The sequence below is a fragment of the Salvia hispanica genome, chromosome 1, assembly GCF_023119035.1.
Source record: "Salvia hispanica cultivar TCC Black 2014 chromosome 1, UniMelb_Shisp_WGS_1.0, whole genome shotgun sequence".
NCBI lineage: Eukaryota > Viridiplantae > Streptophyta > Magnoliopsida > Lamiales > Lamiaceae > Salvia > Salvia hispanica.
Genome location: NC_062965.1, coordinates 18,523,639 through 18,529,638, shown reverse-complemented (window position 1 = coordinate 18,529,638; position 6,000 = coordinate 18,523,639).

Sequence of the window (6,000 nt, the reverse complement as noted above, 5' to 3'; positions counted from 1 at the left end):
GGAATGTTTGACAAGGCACCCCGCCGACCAGTTAGTTTTCTTTTTAATTTTTTTAGTTTAGTTTTTTTTCGTTATTTCTTTTTACTACTTTTGTTGTTTAGGTAGAATTATATGTGTGTCATATGTGCAAACCCCATTCTAACACTTAGCCTATTTTATAGTCTAAGTGCGAGAAGAAAAGGGTTTGCTACTTTGTGTTATGTTCATGTTTTTTGTGTTTTGTCATATGCATGTTAACTCACACTTAGCCTACTGTGTAGTCTAAGTGTGAGGAGTTTATATGTTTATATAGCATGTTTCGTAATATTTGATTCTGTTTTGTTAATTCTATGTGTGTATCTGAAACTCTCCCACTTAGCCTATTGCATAGTCTAAGTGTGAGAAGTTTTTTTATATAATATGTGCTGTTATAAATGTGTGTCTATCATACTAGTCATTCCCATTTTTCACTTCACAGCCCGTATCTGGGGCAGACACTTGTGAAGGGAGAGGGGGGAGCAAATGGCCAGTATGACATGTGTAAATGTGTTATGTGAGTCAGTTCATGTTAATGTTTTTAGGGTTTGTTTAGGTCTAGGAACTATGTGTTATGTGTTTTTTTTATGAATGGGCTTAAAACTCAACTGCCTCGAACTGGCGATGAGGGGAATTGAGGGAGATAAGGCATGCCGGAAAATAGAAACCACCCCCTCCAGTAACCCCTAGTCAGTATAGATGATGCAAGTATGAAGGAAAAACTCATCCCTTAGGTTAGACATGAAAGCCCTCTTAAAAGGTGAGTTAGAAGCCCAAAGTGGAATTGATTTCCACTAAACACTGAATAAAAGAAGAGTGGCTACCACATGATGTCTAGGGCGAGGTGACCGCGTGTAGCAAACCCTGAAGGCAGTAGGAAACCCCCCCACACAAAAAAAAAAAAAAAAAAAAAAAAAAAAAAAAAACCTACCCTTAGAACCCCATTTTCTAACCTGATCTATACCCCGAAATAACCCATCAGCCACTGGAACTGTGTGTGCACAAGGCATAAGGCAAGGAGGCAACTGCCCAGGAGGACATACAAAAGGGACCAGCTGAAGAAAAGAAAAGCAAAGAAAGAAGGAGAAAATCAATCTGGAAAAAGATTCCAGATCCAAAAATAGAAGAAGGTATAAGGGTGGCGAAGCCACAGGAAAGAAAACCGAAGAAAATGGTCTCAGATACTTGACCACAAAAGACAAAAGGAGGAAGAAGGAATAAGGGTGGCGAAGCCACAAGGAAGCTACTGACCAGTTGGAAGCCAATGTCAGAAATTGTCCAGCCGAAGAGGAAGCCCTAGCCAGAAGCCCAAATACACACAGTTCTCCTCATCAAAATAAGTAGTTAGTTTTTGAACCTTAGAGCCTTAGGAACAACCACCCCAAACATTACAAACCAATAGCCCCGTTACAAGCCTTAGAGACCTTCAGGAGCTGCACGAGAGATCTGAGTCCGAAGCATTTGTGGTTCAAGCATTGAGAGAAAACAGTCCTAACATCCCCTGTGAGGAATGAGTGACTGAGTGAACCCAGTGTTTGGCCTAGGATTGGGTGATCCTGACAAGCGGATATACTGACTGGGGAGGAAAAGGGGGGCGGTGGAAGTTCAAGGCTGCCTAAGGTCGGATTGCACCTGATCTCGAGGGGAGGGATGGTTGAAAATATAGCATGTTCTATGTGTTTAAGTTAATTATATGTGTTATGTGTTTGTGTCGTTGTTGTTTTCTTTCGTCAGAGTCTTGAGTCTAGTTAGGTAGAGTCGGTCAGGGGGAGTAACCAGGCTCGAATGCGACTTATTTCTTTTTGTTTATCTTCACGCTTGAGGACAAGCATGTGGTAAGTGTGAGCCGTTTGATAAGTCGTATTCTAAGCCTTGGTTACTGGTCAGTATATCGTAAAATGCATGTATTATCTGCAAAACAGTTGCTCAAGTGTGCAGGATTAAGGGACCCAAGTCAGTAGGAGACGATTCGGGTGACGCAAGTGAAAAGAGCGCTAGAAGGGTGCAATACTAACCAGGATGCATGCCAGAGAAAAGGCTCGAGATGGAGAAGAAGGATAGCTGGTGATGCACTTTTTATTTGCACTATAAATACCTGCAAGTATACAGAGTAGGTAAGTATAGCAAAAGGTTAGTACCGGGTATCGAACACGGGGAAGATATACACAAAGTGTCTATCTTCTACTAGAACTCAATTACTATCTGGAGAAACAATAATTTTTGAAAACTTTTGAAAACGGTAAATATTAAAACAGTAAACAACTAAATGCAAGCAAATCACGGAGAGAAAAGTATAGAGATAAGGGGAATTCCAGGGATGTGCTTTCACTTTTATGGTTATACAAATTCCAAACTACAATACCCTAGCACAGTTAATACTTTGAAAGGACGAGTCACCTAGCTTATGCTCATGCGATACAAACGTTGATTACTAACATTAGGGTTGTCAATCCTAACACGTAACTCCAAAAAGCTCCTAAGACCCTTGAAAAGTCCTCACTCTCAATTAACAGTGCCGTTTTAAAGGAAGCTAACTGTAGTGTCTACTAAGTGGATCTAACTCGCTAGAACTCTGTCACAGTTATGAAGCAAGTTGTATTGAATCATACATAATTGTGTCACTCAATTATGAAGCATCATGATTAACTTAGGGAAGAAACAAAGTAAAAACAAAACGGATATTAAATAGAAAACGGAATTGTATAACCAAAGTTGCTACTAACACATCCCTAGAATCCTATGAGTTTAGTTACACATGACTGAATAAACTAAAAACATAAATTGAAGGGAAAACAATTTGAACATAAAACTAAAGCAAATAAAACCCGTAGGTTGAATCCTTGTCGGTTCTTGATGTTCTTGAAATCCTTCTCCAACTCCTTGCACGATTGAAGTACTCTAGCTTTTGATCTCTATGAATGTTGCAAGTAGTCACTCTCTTTCTCTATGAATGTGTTCTTGTTGTGTAAAACTCTCTCTGATGTCTGTCTTGATGAAGCTTGAGGTCCTATTTATAGGGGAAGATTATTCCTCATCATAGAAGGAAAAGATCTTTAAAATTTGGTAAATCTTTGAGCAAATCTAGGGCTGGTCGGATTCGCCGCCTTTCTCCGGCGGGCCGCCGCACCTTGGCCGGCGGTCGCCGCGTTGGAGTCCAGAGACTCGACCCTTCGGTGGCGGACCGCCACATGTCCTCCGGCGGTCGCCCGGCGAGACTCTTCTCCTAGCGTAAATTTCCGAGGCGGGCCGCCACATGGCTCTGACTTCCGGGCGCCGGCGGTCGCCGTACAACTTCGCGGCGGTCGCTGGTCGCCGTCTGACTCCAGATTTCCAGACTATGCGTTTTTACTCCCCTTTTCGGCTCGAATATGCACATTTCTCACAAAACACGTTAAAATACCAAAATGTATAGAATATGCAAATAATGGACATGTAGAGTGATTTTGATATAAAAAACGGACCAAATAATGGCCTTAAAACAGTGCAAAATCCGGGCGTATCAGCTGGGATGATCATTAACTAGGGCAGAAAAGTCAAATCGTGAAGGAAGACTACCCTAAAAGCAAGGGCAAGCCTCCCTATAAAAGAAGCCACTTGGAGAGAGAAAAGGGGTCGGTTCGAAGTTCGCAAGTTCGGTTCTCATACACACTTAGTAGAATTCTCTCTAGAAGATCAGTCCTTCAGCATTATCCAATCTCTCGTTCCTCGCCACAGCTATGGTCACTTGACGTCCAAGAGTCTGCCGGAGAAATCATCGTTCTACCGTTCCAGCCAGTTTGCCGTAGTAGTATAGCAGTATCATCGTCCGGAGTGGCAAAACAATCGTTATTTTGCTTTTTAGTTTAATCTTTACCTGTTTTCATCGTTGGATTCGTTGCAAACATTTATCGTTGCTGCCTTTTGAAGTACTCTGTGAAGATCAAAACGTTTAAGTTATGAAGTTTCTATTTCGCATGTCGCTTTGGTTCGAGTTTGCTTCATTCTGCCTAGGAAAGTTAGATCTAGTCGTTGCCTTTAATTTCTAAGTGTTTTCTTATCTGGAGTTGTTAATCTAAGGTTGTAGTTATGTTTCAGTCTTAGTTTTCGTGCGTGAGTCTTTTGTTCTGCATTGTAATCATCACCTTGCATGTTAGTCAGTAGAGGCAGTTTACAATTTCAGCTGTTCATCTTTAGTTAAGCACTTTTAATTGATGGATCTTGAGTTTGAAATTATGAATCTGAGTTTAGCCATGGAGTTGTGTTCATATGATTTATGTTCATGCTTGGTGAAGAAGAAAACGTCAAAATCAACTTTAGACTTGGACCACTTTTATTGTACCTTCCAGACCTGTCAGAAAGCCAACCAGCCACCAGATACACCTTGTTGTCTAAATTTCCTCTTTTGGTAACTGTCTACTTTTCACATACCTCTGAGATACCCTGTCCCCTATTTTCACGAACACAACCACATGCCTGTTATTTTCATGCCTACTAGTCAGTAGAGTACCATCTTTATTTCTTGCCTAGGTAAAGTCTCAACCCAAGAGTGGTAGCTAACTAAAAACACTCAGGAATGTCACCGCAGTTATCCGAACGTGTCTATCCCTGTGGGATTCGACTCTTACCTCCTTTATACTAATCAGTAGAAGTGGGTTGAGGAATATTTGTTTGATACCAGGTTCCGGTTATCGTGCCAACGACTCAGCTAGGTCGGGAATCTCGTCCTGATCAGTTTGATACACTTTAAAAATATACGCTGACCGTGGAGACCTGCGCATCATCAATCTCAATTGCATATGTTCCGACGATGTTCGAGTGATGAAATTTGATAAATTATATTTCAATTTTCGTGCATGTTGATAAACAGATTTTATCAACAAATGCAAAAAAATCTCAATGTAGTGTATACATAATCTCAATATTGTGCAAGTAAAATATCAATAAAAATGTGTTGATATTTTCTTGTCCTTGTGTTGATATTTTCATGTCATACTGTAGATATTTGTAATACACAATGTTGATATAAAAAAACATCCACGAAAATTATCATATGATAACATAATGACGATATTATCATTTTGTTGATATTTTGTCTACTATTTATTGAAATTTGTGAGCTTTAATCTCATCCACTCATTTTGAAATCAAAGGGTGTAGATTTAGTCTTGGTTTTGTATTATGGTGTTATAAGAAGGGGACCCACTTGAATTAAACCTATCTTTAAGATTACTGAGGGATCCATGTCCGCAGGTAATGTAAAAATAATACTCCTATTACTAGTACTCCCTCCATCCCATAAAGATAGTCCCACTTTGACCCGGCACGGGTTTTAAGAAATGTAATGAAAAGTAAGTTGAAAAAGTTGGTGGGATGTGGGTCCTACTTTTAAAGTATTAGTTTTATAATAAAATGTGAGTATGAATGAGTTGGTGGAATATGAGGTCCACTACCAAAAATGGTAAAAATGAAATGGAACAAACTTTGTGGGACGGAGGGAAATGGGAAAATGAGACAATCTTTGTGGGACGGAGGGAGTATTAAAAAAGTACTATATCTGTGAGACTGACTAAAATAAAAAAAAAAGTTATTAAAAAGATGGAAATGGGAATTATCGACGGCAAATCCATCGGTAATAACCATGGATTGCCCACCATCGGTAAACCATCAAGTTTTTTTAGTGTGATTTCTATCACGAAATTATTTAGACAAAAAAATTACATTAAATTCAATTGTTTTATCAATCATAATCATGTAATATCGTTTAAACAAAAGAGTACATCATATGATACATTTACATTATTGTCATTAAACCCAGTGGCGGACGCAACTTAGAACAAGGGGGTACGACTGTACCCCCAAATTTTTTCTAAACCATCCGCCATAGCCATTAAATCCATGTTCAGCTGTTTGAATTGGAAGAAAATAAGTATCGCATACTGTTTTTTTTGAGTTTTCATTTTTCACAGAAAGGGGGAGGGATTAGGGGAAAGTGAAAGAGAGAGAATG